This window comes from Thermobia domestica, chromosome 5, assembly GCF_964235325.1.
Source record: "Thermobia domestica chromosome 5, izTheDome1.hap1.1, whole genome shotgun sequence".
Lineage (NCBI taxonomy): Eukaryota > Metazoa > Arthropoda > Insecta > Zygentoma > Lepismatidae > Thermobia > Thermobia domestica.
This window is the reverse complement of record NC_137458.1, coordinates 159,113,931-159,130,907: the sequence shown is the minus strand read 5'-3', so window position 1 is coordinate 159,130,907 and position 16,977 is coordinate 159,113,931. Positions and strand designations below refer to the sequence as shown.

The 16,977-nt window shown below is 38.1% G+C and overlaps 1 protein-coding gene across 6 annotated transcripts in view; it reads left to right on the top strand.

Annotated features, from left to right (window-relative positions):
- Positions 1–16,977, top strand: part of LOC145686201 (uncharacterized) — a 206,582-nt gene that overhangs the window by 73,985 nt on the left and 115,620 nt on the right. For 2 of the 6 annotated variants that reach the window (XM_081759245.1, XM_081759246.1), the window contains exon 1: positions 14,110–14,647. The exons of 1 other annotated variant lie outside the window; for it this stretch is intronic. The gene's annotated coding sequence lies outside the window, so the exon portion shown is untranslated. Of the gene's footprint in view, positions 1–12,218; positions 12,241–14,108; positions 14,648–16,977 lie in introns of those variants that run through there. 3 more of the 6 variants (XM_081759243.1, XM_081759240.1, XM_081759247.1) reach the window with 3 other exon arrangements.

Genomic DNA, 16,977 nt, shown 5'->3' with positions numbered 1-16,977 from the left:
TGGCAATCTCTTCCTTTTTCGCTATACTGGAATAGATGTTAGTTGCTTGTGATCGCATAAAGTGAAGAGATTGCGCGTTTGAAATGAATCTTTGGGATGAAAGAGTTAAAAATATACGCAAAAAATAGAGTATATTTCGGGCTTTTATAATTACACTTTAATTAAAATGTGTATCTTAATGAAGAAAGAAGTTCAAATGTTTTCCATAGACCTATTCTCCCCATGCAAAAAACGAGCATTTCAGCTAGTTTCCTTATAAAATTTAAGGGGCACAATGTATTACACAATATATAGATTTATTTATCTTTTCGTTTATAAGACATACTATATATGAATGTGGATATGATAATTCAAAACGTTAGAATAAAATATACCTCAATCGTTTAAAAACTTATTTTTGTCTGTTATTACTTTTTATAGAATAATATGACTTTATTTAAATACTTGTAAGTTTCATGTAATACATTTTCAGACAAATGAAGTATTTAATATATATATATATATATATATATATATATATATATATATATATATATATATATATATATATATATATATATCAGGGGTGCCCGCAAACTGCGTCATTGAAATATTTGGGTGGGGTTAAAAATCTATATAAATATATTTGAGGGAGTGTAAAAATTAATCGAAAAGATTTTTTTCGTGGAAGAACACTTACGAATAGACAATTGAGGGGGGTGCATCATGGACATGAGGGGGAGGCACCACTGTGTATATATATATATATATATATAGAGAGAGAGAGAGAGAGAGAGATACAGATGGTGATCAGAAAAATGGAAACACCTCTAGTTGGCTACACGTCAGATGTAGGGGTTGGCAGTCGTGGCGCCCGCAGTGCCGGACCGCTGGTGGTGGTGTGTTAGGTCGATCTCCATACTACGTCAGGCGCAGTGGAACAGCAGTGTCCAGCGGCTGCAGCAGACGGAGGTAGTGTAAAATGGGAGACCTCTCAGATTTTCAAAGAGGGCAAATTGTTGGTGCGCGGTTATGTGGAGTGAGTGTGACGGCAGTAGCTACTGTGTCAGGTGTGTCGCGTGGGACAGTGTTGAAGGTGATGACGGCCTACACAACACACGGGAAAACCAGATCGGGGAAGCGGAACAGTGGGCGGAAGAAAATCATGAGTGACAGGTCACGCCGGGTATTAAAGCGCATTGTCACGCAGAACCGTTCAGCCACTGCGGAGCAAGTGACGGAGGAACTCAACCAGCACCTCCCACACCCTGTTTCGACAATCACAGTCCGCCGCGAATTACATGACATGAACTTACGGAGTCGTGTTGCACGGGCCAAACCGCTCATCAGGGACCATAACGCTTTCGCACGCCGCAAATGGTGCCGCGACCATGCAACTTGGACCGTTGAGGACTGGAAATGTGTAACATGGTCGGATGAGTCATCCTTCACCCTATTCCTAACCACGGGCCGTGTTTGTGTGTGGAGAACGCCCAAAGAAGCTTATGATCTGCAGTGTCTCCGCCCAACTTGAAACATGGCGGCGGCTCGGTGATGCTGTGGGCCACCATATCATGGTTTTCATTGGGTCCTGTGGTCACACTTAGTGGACAAATCACTGCCAACGATTATGTCGCAATTTTAGGAGACCACTTGCATCCTATAGTCCGGATGTTGTTCCCGGACAATGACGCCATCTTCCAGGATGATAATGCACCCATTCACACAGCTGGCGTTGTTGCAGCGTGGTTTGAGGAACATCGGGATGAAGTTCAACACCTCCCCTGGCCCGCCCAATTCCCAGATCTCAACATAATTGAACATCTGTGGTCCGTCTTGGAAACACGACTCCGGCGACAATTTCCATCTCCATCCTCTCTCACAGAACTGTCCGATGCCCTGCACGAGGAATGGTGTAAAATTCCACTTCCTACCATTCACGATCTCTATGCCTCCATCCCACGTCGCATCAAGGCTGTTCTGAAGGCGAAAGGTGGCCAGACACCATATTAATCTGGTAAGTTGCAATTTCGTTCAGGTGTTTCCATTTTTCTGATCACCATATGTATATAACTCCATTAAGCAAATACAGCTACAAAGTTTAATAATAGAAAGTAGTCATAAGGTTTTTCGATATTTGTAGAGGCACTTTAGGTGTTTCTTGTTCGCCAGTTAATAACTCAATCTACCCTTTACTATCGCTTTCCTCGTTACAACTTAGAGCAATCAAGTAGTCAAGTTTGTTGGTTCCTGCTCACACCAGGCAAATGCCGGGGTGGTACCACGGACGTAGCCAGAGTTCTGAGTTTGCGGGGGCTATATTTGCAAATGAAATAATATATATATATATATATATATATATATATATATATATATATATATATATATATATATATATATATGTATGTATAAAGTGTGTGTGTGTATTATATTGTGTACTCACGATAATTCGCTGAATCGGGTGGCGCGGCAACCGCGGATATTGACCGGCAACCGCGGTGAGAAAATAGTTACAAATAATGTAGTAAGTAATAGGTAACAGCAGTGATGTAATGCTAATATTTTAGGTGGGTATACGCTCCATCCTTTGTCACCCCCCCATATATATATATATATAGACCCTATGTAGGGTGTTTCATAATTCCTATTACAGCGCTTGGGAATTGAAACTAGACACGAAAACAAGCAAAAAAAAAAAAAACTATTACTCCGAAGTCGAAAGCGGCGCCCTTTTCTTATTACGAGCGCGGGAAAGTGCAGAAAATTGAACTTTGAGCATTAGTAGCTCAAACACTAATAGTGTTAAAAGAAGCTGTAGTATGGGGAATTTCAGGGAAAACCATACTTGTATTTTCGAAAAATGCCACATTCAAGATATTCGGGAAATTACGCAATACTTAATTAAACCTTGCTCAATTTAATCAACAATTATCTACGAGACCTTGACTTAAGTTGAGAAATTCTGTATCTACTTTCTCCATACTCTTGAACTTGGTATTTCTTGACAACACAGGTACGGTTTGCTCTGAAATCCACCACAACGCTTTGCGCCATTAAGGTTCGAACAAGCAGGATATGTATATGAAGTAACAAAAATAAAAACCTGGATACAGAGCTACATTTTGGAGAATAGTTATCGAACCGTTTAACCTATCAACCAGAGACTAAGAAGAAGAAGAAGAAAAGATTACTTACAATATAATAGGTTAATTTAAGACCTTATTTAACTCTCTGCGTTAAGTAGGTCAGGTTATAGAAATGGTTGTAGTTGTACTTCCAATTCGAGGCCAATTTATGGCTGAATTAAGTCCTGATGCCAGCTCCGAAGTTACAGTCGGGTAGTTTCGATATACCGATCCAAAACTTTAGTCCAATAATTTCTTTCGGGTCGAGACTCAAGTTTCCTGCTGGAGCAATTCAAAAAGAAAAATCACAAACGACAATCTTGCCTAGCGAAGTAGCTCAATTGCTAGAGCGTTCGCCTTGCATTCGGTAGATCGTGGGTTCGATTTCCACTGCCGACTATCCTGACTGGGGTTTTCCTCAGTCCTACCAAGCAAATCCCGGGATAGTACCTACTAAACAGGCCATGGCCGATACCTTCCCAAATCCTTTCCACTGTTATTATTGTTGTTAGGTATCCGGTATAAAATTGCCTCTTAGTTGTATGTATCTAGTGATTGTTAATAACTAAATAAATAACTCTATGGCCTATGGAACCCGGAGGTTCAATGACGCGTTCACAAAAGCTCTCCACTAACTTCTGTCCTTAGTCAACTGGATCCAGTTTCTACTTTGTATTCCTATTTCTGCGAAATCCAACTTAATATTGTCCTTTCATCTGCGCCTAGGTCTTCCTAATGGTCGTTTTCCTATGGGTCTACCAGTCAAGACTTTGAAAAGCGTTCCTACTTTCTTTCATTCTGGCTACATGACCTGCCCACCTGAGCCTCGTAACTTAGACTTGATGACCCTAACAATGTTTGGCAAACCGTATAAATTATGTAGTTTCTCGTTATGAAGTTTCCGCCATTCCCCATTCCCGTTCCTCTTGGGTCCGAATATTCGTCTCAGGATCTTGTTCTCAAATACTTTCAGTCTATGTTCTTCCCTCAGAGTAAGCGACCATGCTTCGCAACCGCACAGAACAACAGGCATAATTATCATTTTACATATTTTAAGCTCCGAATTCCTCGATATAATTCGCGACGACAAGAGACTTTGAACTGAATAATAACATGAATTCTCTGCTTTCAGTCGACATTTAATTTCTTCGTGTATCGTTTCTGTCAGTTAATATTGATCCTAGATATTTGAAAGTATCCACTTTATCAAAAGTACTATTCGATATTTTAACACATCCATAATTTGCCGTATTACGATCATTGTTAAATAAATGAAATACGATAAAATAAAACAAATACACACACTGGAAAAAAACGAAAAATAGATTACAAAAAAAGCTCTCTTCCTAAAAGTCTTTCCTAAAAGAAATAAAGTTGTAAACTAAAAAATGGAAATTTTCCACTTTTTAAATTCAAATTTGAATTTTTAAGGTTCTTTTAGAAATTAAAACCGAGGAAGCAAATAAGAAAACCCGCAAGTCTAGCTCCTCTAGGTAGATTACAATTTCCATGATCAGACATTTTCTCAGATATTGAAAGGTGTTCCATCACTGCTTATTAAATTATTAAATCTTGAGCACACTGTCAGACAGGATTTGAAAAGGACGCTGCCCGAAGTTATAAACTGATGTACTATTCTAGCATTAACTTAATCTGTCAGAGAAAAGCTTGGAAAGAACAGTAAGGATGGCCGGCTATCATTAAAAAAAAAAAAAAAAAAAAAAAAAGTAAAAAAGAAAAACAAAGAATTACTCGCACAGCTGTTTCCAATTAAATTCGCACAGGGATGTTCGCACAGGTGTAAATTCCTTTAATAATAATAATAATAATAATAATAATAATAATAATAATAATAATAATAATAATAATAATAATAATAATAATAATAATATAATAATAATAATAATAATAATATAATAATAATAATAATAATAATAATAATAACTAGGAATGCAATGGATGTACCCGATTGCAATGAAATGAGCTGAGCGAGCTTAAACTGGTTTGGGTACAAAACCTCGCGGCCAGAACCTCGCGGACCAAAACCTCGCCTGGCCGAAACCTCGCCTCCCAAAACCTCGCGGCCCAAAATCTCGCCAGGCCGAAACCTCGCCGCCCAAAACCTCGCGGGACAAAATCTCGCCGGGCCAAAACCCCGCCTGGCCAAAACCTCGCCGCCCAAAACCTCGCGGGCCAAAATCTCGCGGGGCCAAAACCTCGCCTGGCCAAAACCTCGCCTGGCCAAAACCTCGCCACCCAAAACCTCGCGGGCCAAAATCTCGCCGGGCCAAAACCTCGCGCCCCAAAATATCGCCATACCCAAAATCTCGCCTGACCAAAATGTAAATGTTCCAACAGATGATAAGGATGACGGTATAAAAGACGCTGTTCCAGAAGAAGTATCACGGGTATTTGACCAAGTCCCGCAATACCATATGAAAATTCTATTTCTGTATTAGAGGATTACAATGTGAAGGTAGGGCGACAGGATGTTTTTAAACTGGTTATAGGGAAAGAAAGTCTGCAAAAGGAAAGTAATGACAACTAACGAGGTTAGTTTCGTGAACTTTGGAACATCCAAAAACTTAAAATTTTAACAAAAATCTAATAATATTTTTGAAAATATGAAACAATATATGAGTTTTTACGACGTCCCTTGATTATGTCCTATAGGTTAAAGGAGACGTAGATGACAAGGATGAAGGAAATGATCGAATAAAGAAAGTGGGAGGAAACGGTAATAACCGGAGAAAGCCCGATGTTTTGTATATTATTATTATTATTATTATTATTATTATTATTATTATTATTTGTAATGTGGAATTGAATATTAGGAAACACATTGGGTTAATTTTAAAGAAAAGTTTCATTCGCGGCGAGGTTTTGGCACGGCGAGGTTTTGGCCCGGCGAGGTTTTGGCCCGGCGAGATTTTGTCCCGCGAGGTTTTGGGCGGCGAGGTTTTGGCCACGCGAGGTTTTGGGCGGCGAGGTTTTGGGCGGCGAGGTTTTGGCCACGCGAGGTTTTGGCCTGGCGAGATTTTGTCCCGCGAGGTTTTGTCCCGCGAGGTTTTGGGCGGCGAGGTTTTGGCCCGGCGAGATTTTGTCCCGCGAGGTTTTGGCCGGCGAGATTCTGGGCGGCGACGTTTCGGCCGCGAGATTTTGTCCGTATACCGCTTAAACTACGTAATCATTCCTGGCCATTATGCAGTAATAAATGCCATTTTTAATTGTTGACAAAAAAATCGCGTGAAAACTTTTTCCCCATGTTAAGTCTATGCAAGCGTTTTTCGGTGATTATTCCTCGATGGTACATCGGATTTTTGATTTCGACCTATGTTGTCACTCAGCACGACATACTCTATCAGCGTGCTAAGTTTGGTTAAGATCGGCCAAACGGTCTAGGAGGAGTTCGCGGACAACCAAACGGCTAACCCGAGTATAAGAGCTTCGCTTCGCTCAGCTCAATAAATCGGTGAAGAAGGTGTGGAAACTCTTTTGCAGATCAGCTATCTTGACAGGTTTTTCTTCATTCGTAGCACGCAAATATAGGAATAGTGCCTAACTTACAGGCCCCAGTTAGTTTCCTTTGCAGTGTCTTTAACGAAGGACCTTATCCCTCTGACATCGTTATCAAGCCGGAGATGCCATAACAACCTTTATAATGTGAAATCAATAAATTAATAAATAAATGTTCTTACGTCTTTTTCTGAAGTAGTAGTTGACAAATGAACTTGTTCTTCGGATTTTTTCCCTATTTCTCAATATCTTTGCTTTTACATTTTCGTCAACGGAATTTACAGTTATTGCCTCTTTCCCTTTTTAACCAATTTTCTTACACCTTCTTGGACATCTTGCAAATTGCGAAGCAACTCTTAATTCGTCAATCCAAAAATAAAGTTTAATCACTACTAAGCAAATGAAGTTCGGCTAGTACAAGTGACGGCTCTACTGAAATGTTCAAAGATTGCTGTGACATGCTATACGCTAGATCTCTCCTGACTTTTGTTTTCCACCTCCTCCTGTTAACAAATTTTCTTCAAATATTTTTTATCTGAACGAAACCGAAACAACAAAGAGAAATGTTTATTTTTACCCCAGCTTTTTTTTTCAGTTGTTGCGGAAAAACTACTACTAGTACTAGCTGCTGAGTATTTATAAAAATCAATCGCCACTTTCTTTGATGTCAATTGCGGCTACAAATGAGCACTACTAATCCGAACTTCGCTGTTGTATTTGATGGCATTGGGAACGATGTATGTTTCAAACTAGACCGATGATAGATAACGTGTTTTGTTATTTTTGTGAGGGCCAACGATTTCTTAGCGCAAATATATTCATTTAATTTCCTCTTAACCCCTGAACTAAAGATTTATTTTTTCGGAACTTCCTTACACGATTGAAAAGGAACTGGTTCCATTTCGTATTGCCTTGCTCAAATTGCATCCAATAGGTAGACTTTGAATTTGGACCAAAGAGGGCAAAACTGTGGTCATTGCTATGTCAAAACAGAAGAACTTCAATGTCACCACCTGGATATATGCCCTACTCCCTACTCTCCTCACCACTCAACTCTATCTCCCACTGATCTTTAGAAATAAAAGAATTTCTAAGAGTTTCCAAGAAAAATATTTAGAAACAGCTTGGCTTTATTTTATTATAGTATCAGAGGTCTTTTCCAGAAGGTAAGGACAGCGCATGTGACATCTTGAGGAAAAACTACTGCAGGTTCAGAGTGGTGTTTTCCATTATACCTAGGTAGAAGGGATTCTCAGAAAACTGGATCCCCACACCTCTAAAACGCAAACATTAAAAATAAATAAATAAATAAATAAATAAATAAATAAATAAATAAATAAATAAATAAATAAATAAACATCATTCGCGACCACAGCCTGACGACCACCTGTTTAGTGAAACTTTTTTTTGTTTTGAAATACAATATATAAAAAAAATAGTAGTTGTTTTTTCCCAATCAAGTCAGTATACTATGAATCGAATGTAGCGTATACCCACGTACTTCCTAAATTTTAGGTAGATATAAGATAGTTTCCAAAACTTAGAGGTGGGTATACGCCGTAATACTTGAACGTCCGTAAGCATAAAAAATCTAATCAACGAAGTACATATAAAATAATAATTGGTATAATATTACACCACCACTTTTTATGCTGTTCTTGCATCCATCTGACAAGGTTCTGCCACATTGCATTTACAAATTACTTGCTGGACACAAACTGTAGCGCATCTGCGACGACTTTCTGAATAGGCCTTTGTCAATAATTTTATCTTCTTCAAGCTTAGAGGCTATCTTTTGTTCTATTTCAAGTGCGGCTAATGCTGATGTTCTGTCCTGACCAGACTTACAACGAAGATATGATTTACCATTCTATACCAGCTTACCATTCTATACCATTTTACCACTAAGCGCTTTTCTTTTTCGCTAGTATATACAGAAGGACCGGAGTGAAGTTTGCAATTCACGCTTTTAAAAGCTATTTTCAAATGTTTACTCCATACATCCATGTAATGATATCGTTATTACAATACTGCAGTATCATGTCCAAGATAATTTCATGGCAGAAAAAAATGTTAAAGAATTTACGAAAGGATGCTAAAAATTCGGATGGGTTGAAAATTATATTTCGGATTCATACAGGGTTATGCATTGGATTAAATTCTGCAATATAAAGCAAGTATGATGTAGATACATCAGTCATAGACAAGTATATAAATCTAAATCTATGTTAAATTAAACATTAATACAATTGTGGATATTAATTAAATATTGGTCTACCTTAGAAAAACAAAGAAACGAGAAGCAAACGTGCAAGATTTCTTGTTTCTTTTCATTGGCGCAAGTTGAATTGTTATTAAGTGCGAAGTGGCGTAACTATACATAAATATAAGAAATATTGTTATAAGAATCCTATCTTTCTTTCAGTCATTTTATATTTTAGTACATTATTTCGACAAGGGTTATTTTGACATATTGAAACCTTAGTATTCCATTATTTTTGCATTTGAAGGGTAGGCGGAAAAAAGAAGGAATGTCACAAAACTGCATTGTCGAGAAAACTGCGATTTAATATTGAAAACCGCGTAAGAAGAATAGGGTTAGTTACATCTTTTGCCCCTTTTTACATGGACATTTTTACATCTACCTATGCATGGCATATACAGTCAAATAGTACCAAGAGTCACCAACAGATAGGACAAAGCACCCGAAAAAGCACATACATGGACATTCCTTGTTTTTTCCCCTTACCCTTGATTTTGAATATTCAAATTTGTCTTCCTGACAAAAGGTAGAATTAAATTACCATGAAATTTAGCTTTGAATAGTTTTTTTTGGGGGGGGAGGGGGAGGTCTAATTTACAAATAGAGGAACTTTTTGTTTAGTTTAACATCCCACGATTATGCACCGAGGCTGAAGGAGACAATGATAATGAAGTGGATAATAATTTAGAATGAAGGGGGAAACGAGAGAACTCCGTGAATACACACACTCATCGTATTTGTTCATCACAAAGCCCGGGGACCCCACGCACCAGATATAGAAGTAAGAAACAAATTACATTTTTACAAAATAAAGATTCATAATTTTAAAGATTCTTCTATCGTGTTTGTGTGTTAATTTCCAAAACTACGAGGGCAGGGTGAAAAGTTCTCGACTTGACCCAGAGATAGCACTCCAATCAGCAAAATTTTATTGTTCTTGCCTGGAGGCGCTGTTCAGTTGTTCGTATAGCAAGTGTCAACTTGTTCTCTCAAGTACAGTGTTGCCATACTTGGTACAATTGTACCAAATTCAGCCCTTTTTGTCATTCATCGGCCCGTTGGTATCACGTTGGCATTTTCAGCCTTTTTTGTGAAAAAGTTGGTAAAATTCTACCCAATTCAGCACCATAGATGCTTATGTGACTTAAAATTATTAATAATGTGTTGTGATGTCTTTTACGAAATGTTCTAGGACGTTGGACCGGTTTAACAATTTTTTTAAAAATAATAAATGTCAGTTACTTACCTTCTATTCTTCTTACAGTCTATTATCCTCCATCGGTCGTGAAATAGGCGAGAATAAGGTGCAATAATTTATATTTTAATACTTTATTATAACGTACTGTTTACACACGAACTCGGAGATGATTGATTTGTTCCTCATTTTATGTATTTTTCATATATGGCCATAATACCGTTTTGGTTTATTGATCATTTTGAAATAGAACTGCTTTTGGTATCCTTACAATACGTACCGAAGATAATAACTGTTTTTTCTTTTAATTTGCGGCCTCTGTTATACAACTACGTGCGAGAAAAGTATCATCTACTTCCACGGTTTCGGGATCCTCCTATTTGTATTTTCTAAAAAGTAATTTTTAAGAAGAGCATTTTCTTGATTTGGACTCTTGTAAGAGGGGGTGAGGAAGTGTTCTAGAACTTTACCTCTTTTAGTTTCATGTTATAGAGCCATGTATTACACTGGTATAAGATAGTGCATTTAGCCCTTTTTGTTTCAATTTGGTACTATTTTTCAGCCCATTTCAGAGCTAGGACTGTGGCAACACTGCTCAAGCAGTTTGTGTGCAGGCATTATTGCAGTTAGACGTCTTGCGTGATAATTGTGGAAATGGATAAACTTGAATATCGTGTGGTAATCAAATTTTTCGTTTAGAATGGATTAACCCCTATGGAAATTCATCCGAAGTTGACAAAAGTTTACGGGTACTCTGCTCCTTCCATGTCAACCGTTAAAAAGTGGGCAGCTGAATTTAAACGTGGTCGCACATCCCTCGAAGATGACCCTGACCCACGTGAAGGAAGGCCGAAAACCGCAATCCGAAATCGAAAAAATGCATGATATCGTGTTGGACGACAGGCGAGTGAAGATGAGTGAGATAGCTGAGAGTGTGGGGATATCGGAGGAACGGGTGCAAAACATCTTGCACAAAGAACTAGGGATGCGAGAGCTCTGCGCAAGATGGGTGCCGCATTTGCTGACTGCCGACCAAAAGCAAATGCGAAAACGATTTTCGCAGCGACCTTTGGACCGATTCAAAAGGGATCCGACCGATTTTGTGCGGCGATTTGTGACAATGGATGAGACATGGGTTCACCACTACACGCCAGAAATGAAACAGCAGTCCAAGCAGTGGGTTGAAGCCGGTGGTGCAGCGCCGAAGAAAGCGAAGACGATCGTATTGGCCAGAAAGGTCATGGCCAGTGTGTTCTGGGATGCGAAAGGCATCCTATTAATTGATTAACTTGCAAGAGGCGAATATTACTCCAACCTTCTTGACCAGCTGGAAGCCAAAATTCGCGAGAAGAGGCCTGGCTTGAAGAAGATCATCTTTCACCAGGACAACGCACCTTTGCACAAGGGTGCGTTGACGATGAGAAAACTGCGGGATTTGGGGTACGATTTTCTCAACCATCCTCCATATTCTCCTGATTTTGCACCTTCGGACTTCTATCTGTTCCCAAACTTGTAGAAATTTCTTTCTGGGAACTGCTTCACATCGAATGAAGAAGTTGAGAGGGTCGTGGATGACTATTTTCAAAACCTTCGAGACTCTCACTTCCGGGAAGGAATACTGATGTTGGAGAAACGCTGGACGAAGTATATTGAAGTTAAGGGAGATTATGTCGAAAAATAAAATCATTTTTGAACTGAAATTCGCAGTCTTTCATTGTCAGGCCGAGAACTTTTTACTCCGCCCTCGTAATTACAGGGCTACGTGGTGAAGGACTTTACAGAAAATAAGTTCCGAAAGTCTTAATCTGTTTTCCTTAAAAAAAAAAAAAAAGTTTTAAAAGCCCAATTCAAAGAAAAGAAAAGAAAGAAAAGTAACTCATTTTATACACAACAAAATTTATTCAAGTTTTGGCTTATTTTTTGGTAGTTTGCAATATTGACATTACAATAAAATGTGATTTTTCTTTGTTTCTTGAATCTTTTTAGAATCAAAGACAGTTTCCTACCAAACTCTAATGCAAAAGACGGTTCGGATGAATCACATGGTATACCAGAAAACAGCTAGATTGTTTCAACTATTCTTGCTTTTTCCCTGCTGATTTCGATGGGTTCTTCATAAATGTCTTCTTAGTTTTTGCATGAAGGAAAGTAACCAAACAAAGGTATGTTTTATAGGGACATTTGAATTGGCAGTGAAGCAATTAGGAATCGCGTGGAGCAGGTGGTTAATCATTGTAGTCTATTTGTAGTTATATTCTTCGTACTTCCATTGCTTTTTTTAATCATTCTAGATTAAAAATATAAATAATGTATCGAAGTTTGCGACTTAAAATTATCGTAATATCCTGTATTCAAGGGCGCCCATCAGGGGGCGGCAAGGTGGACGCTCGTCCCGCCCCCCTTTAGAGGAAATTCTGCTTCGGAAGATCGAAAACCGAATAGATATTTTAGAATAGTTACCGCATTTCGAAAAGAACGAAGAATGAGCTTCCATTTTAAATAACGTAGGTTCATTTCATTAAATGACTGCGTGCGAGAGTATTCATAATGTTCTTGTTTTCCTTTTTTTTTTTTTTTTTAACGTAACTCCATCATTCATGCTTTTCAACACATGCTATACAGAGTGTTACATTAATGTACAGTGGTCGAAGTGAGACGGTATGCCATACCGCCTCTGGTTTTTTAGCGATGAAGGCATACCGTCACGGAAGAGTTGATGCTAAATAGTTTTAATAAATCCATTTTATACACAGTAACTGACAAATAGTTTTGCACGTAAGATTTTATTTCTTATGTAGAAATAATTTCTAAGTTGACAACACCGACATTTTTAGAAATATTTTCCTGCCTTTTATTTTTAAAATGAGATATTTTCAAGGAGGTTCATCTACTTCATATTTTGATGTGGCATATTGAATTATTTATTTCTTATATATGTGTCTCTCTTCTTGTCTTAATTCATATAAATGTCGTGTTTGAGCATGAGCGGATTTAGGGGTTGTTTTCTGTGGGAGCGATCCGTCCGGGGGTTTGATATGCTTCTCAGTTGAGTGAGGGGTTCGGGAGCTTTCCCGCAGGAAATGTTTATATAAAAACTCGATTTTTGAGCATTTTTGTTTATAATTCTCAATAATACAAGGATATATATTTTTTTGCAGAAAGTTGTTGGCAAGGGACTAAAGTTTTCCATGCCCCTTCCCTACGTAACTAAAGAGAAGTTCTCCAGTGGTTTTCAGTCATGATGTAAATAGAAATACAATCTTTTAGGCAACATACCCTCACTGTGTTTCAGCATTTAGATAGCCGGTATGTCGAGTTAAAAACGTAATAAAACATACCGCCTCTGTTTTTTTTCCCCCACTTCGAACACTGATAGTGTGTCACAATATTTTGGGAATAGATTCCTCACATCAAAATAAGAAAAAAGTTTGTATGGACCTGTGCTCAAAAGTGGATAGTTTTGGAGCTATAGGGTCCCGAGGATGTGAAATAAGTAAACTTAAAATTCATAGCTCTATTACTATGTGACCTATCGTAGTATTTTAATAAAAGCGTTTTTATAACTTTTCCGGCACCCTATAACTATGAAACTATGTACTTTCATCATAGGTCCATATGAACTTTTTCTTATTTTGATGTGAGGAATCTTGAAATCTTTTCGCAAAATATTGACAATTTTTTGTAACACCCTGTATATTCTATATATTTCTTGTTCAATAACATCGGTATAAAATGTTTTTATATAAATAGTGTAGCCTATAAATGTACATTGACACTTGACAGTGTTTTTTTTTCTTTTTAAGAAAATAGCCTATATTCTTAATCAATATTAGAAAATATACTTAAATCATTAAATCTTCATATCTCCTGAACATTACTTGGATAAGACTCAAGAACGCCGGGGGAAGGACAGTCGCGGTACGCACAAACCTTTGAATATTGCAACCGCTGCTTCTGCATACTACGATTCGCTACTGTTAATTTTTAATTGGAGAAAATACACGGATGTGGCTTACTGGCTGTTGTGGTGAACCTCTTGTTGTCTGCTAGGGGCATTATGGTTCCGAACATTTTTCTTCGGGGAGGGAGGATGAAATTAATGGTCGTGACGATGAAATGCGAAGAAATGGTGCTCAACTGATAAAATTTTATTTGAACTCCGTAGGTAATTTCTGCAAGCGATGATGAGGTTCTATTCGCTGCCTCGTCTTTTTTAAATTACCGAGCTATTCTAAAATGCAGATTGCATCGTTCAAGAATTTTGAGAGTGCGCATTTGTTGTTGTTACCTGTTTATGCCGTCATGATTGGTGCTGCCACCTGGTAGAATAAGGATTGTGAAGGATGTTCTGTTCATTAATGAAGTTTTATAGATTCGCAGATTTCTTGGCTATATCACACTCTGATTATTGGAGTTCGTTGATAATTCAGTTGAATCTTTTATAAATGAGTGATGCCCGTAATGACTGTGCTAAATACGGCTTTGATTCCCAGTGTTATGATGCGTTAATGTTATAATGACAGTGGCATTTTGCAATGTTTTCGAATAATTTTCTCAAATTTGTAGAAGGTAAGGTATACATCTAAATTGTTGAAGATTTATATTTCATTTTTTTCAGAATGTGTCAGTTTTATAAGAGTTTTCATTAGCTGAAAATTACAAGGTGGTAGTTCCGTTTAGTAAGTGCTTACATCATTATCAGTTTTCTATTTCCTTGACACATATGTGAGGTGAATCAATTATTCGATTCAATTTAATTAGGGCAGTTACTTACGTAAAATTGTAAAGAGCACTGTATAATGAGAGCCGTATAGTGCTTTTGTGTTCGGAAGTGTTCATGATATGAAATTCATATAAATGTGCAAATGTTAGGATTTGTTGAGTGTGTGATTATTCGCGTTACGGTACGAAGTAGTGAGAAAAGTGGTGATTAACATTCTGGAGAGAAACATGGGGAAAATTTATGGGAAACCTCTTACTTCTCAAAGACCTTAATTTCACTGCTGGAAATAAATAATGACGGAAGCACTACATAGAGTAGGCTCTCTCGTTTCGGCAGTTACTTAGGTAATGATTGAAAGCAGGTGCGCTAATATTTAGAAAGTATACAGGAGAAATGTGCTATATAAGAATAAAATTGTATACAGATAAAAGTAAATGTAGGAGTAAAAAAATCATTGCATACGCCTGCCTTTTGTATGTAACCCACTCTTACTATCGTGATAAATAGGGTGCAGATTGATTGAACGAATTCATACATAAATTCATTGAATTTGATCCCATATTTCAACGAATCAACTGCAGTATATTATAGAGATCTTCATGGGGTGAAGATTTGCATTCGTCGGTGCAGATTCACTTAGCTAATACAAGTGCTTGTCGAAAGAAAAATAAAAAAAACTGCATTACTGCTCTATCACCGGACCACATGAAAATAAATATATGTGAAAAAGAAATATTAGTTTCTCCCTCAAAATACTAGTTGTGACCCTGGCTCACTTGGTATTGATTATTGTTCGAAATACAGTGTGGGCGTGTATCATAAAAACTAGTGCATAAAACACGAACCACTAAAACCACGAATGCTACCTAATCGAGACACGAGAGGAACGCAGCAGGGGGTCCCGGTCGATAGCAAGGATAGTGCGTCCGTAGGGAGCAGGCGCGCCAGCGGCGGTGGGTAAATGCATTATCGATAGTGAAAACACAATGTCATGAATTGTGTGGCTTACGTATTTTACAGCTTTAAGGGAGATAGTGAATGCCAGCCAGAATGTACTAAATTAGGTTAGAATCGATTAGGTTTGGTCAGATGTTCTTATTCTTTTCTGAAGTTTCAATAATTCGTTTCCACACCTACGATAAACTATTCGCCTGTTTAGTAGACCATTCCTTTTACACAATTTCAACAACTGACACTCCTTATTTTTGTATAGCTCGATAGAACTCACGATATGGCACATTCTTGTGATTTACGCACCATTTCCTCATTGACTTTTCTGTAAATCATAACCAGTGTACCTCCGCCAAATAGTCACTTCTGCATCCGTATGTAGTGCCGCTTACAACATCAAAAACAACTAACAAAAGCAAGTATTTTTCTTCCCCTCTGTGGCCGCTGTGGCTCAGTGGTAGAGCGGTCAACTGCGGTACAGGGCTCTTGCTTCGATGCCAGCTCACGCTAAGTGATCTTTGTGGTGGATAAACGCCTTGTGCATGAGTCTTCTCGGATTTGTCCCGTTTTCTCCCACTTTCTTCTTTTAACCATTTCCTTCATTTCTTATCATGTTCTCCTTTAGCCTAGCCGGCATACCGTGGGGCGTGGGACTTAAAGATTTCATTTCATTTTCAAGTTCCCCTATCCTACTATATCCTTTTAAAGCGTTTCCACTTACTGATGAGCAGCTGGAGCGTGTATTGGGAAGTTTATTCAGCACACTTAACCAACATGTGATAGGTTGACGAAGGATGTAACTAAAAAGAAGGAACCAGGTCGCTGTAGCGGAGCATCGAAGGTCAATATGTTATACGGCGTTAGTCTAAAAGACAATAACCAACTTATGCTGGGTTGCTACTGAAAGCACTATTGCAGCTAGTTCGCTGCATTGTGTCCGGAAGGGGCGATACGTTATTATGTAGGATATTTGTCATTTCCGCCATTATTCATAATGCCATGCACACATTAAAGAATTCCTCTTTCAGTGTACACGTGATACTTCACCAACATTTCAACGGTTCCGCTTCCTAATTTCGCATATTGCCTTAGTCACGTCACTTCGGATACTGTTTCATGGCTACCTGTGACAGTTACATATTAATTCATTTATTTCTACGTAAGTATTCATCGCTCCGATAAGAGCTCAACATACTTCGATTAATTAGCCACTCGTCTATTAAAA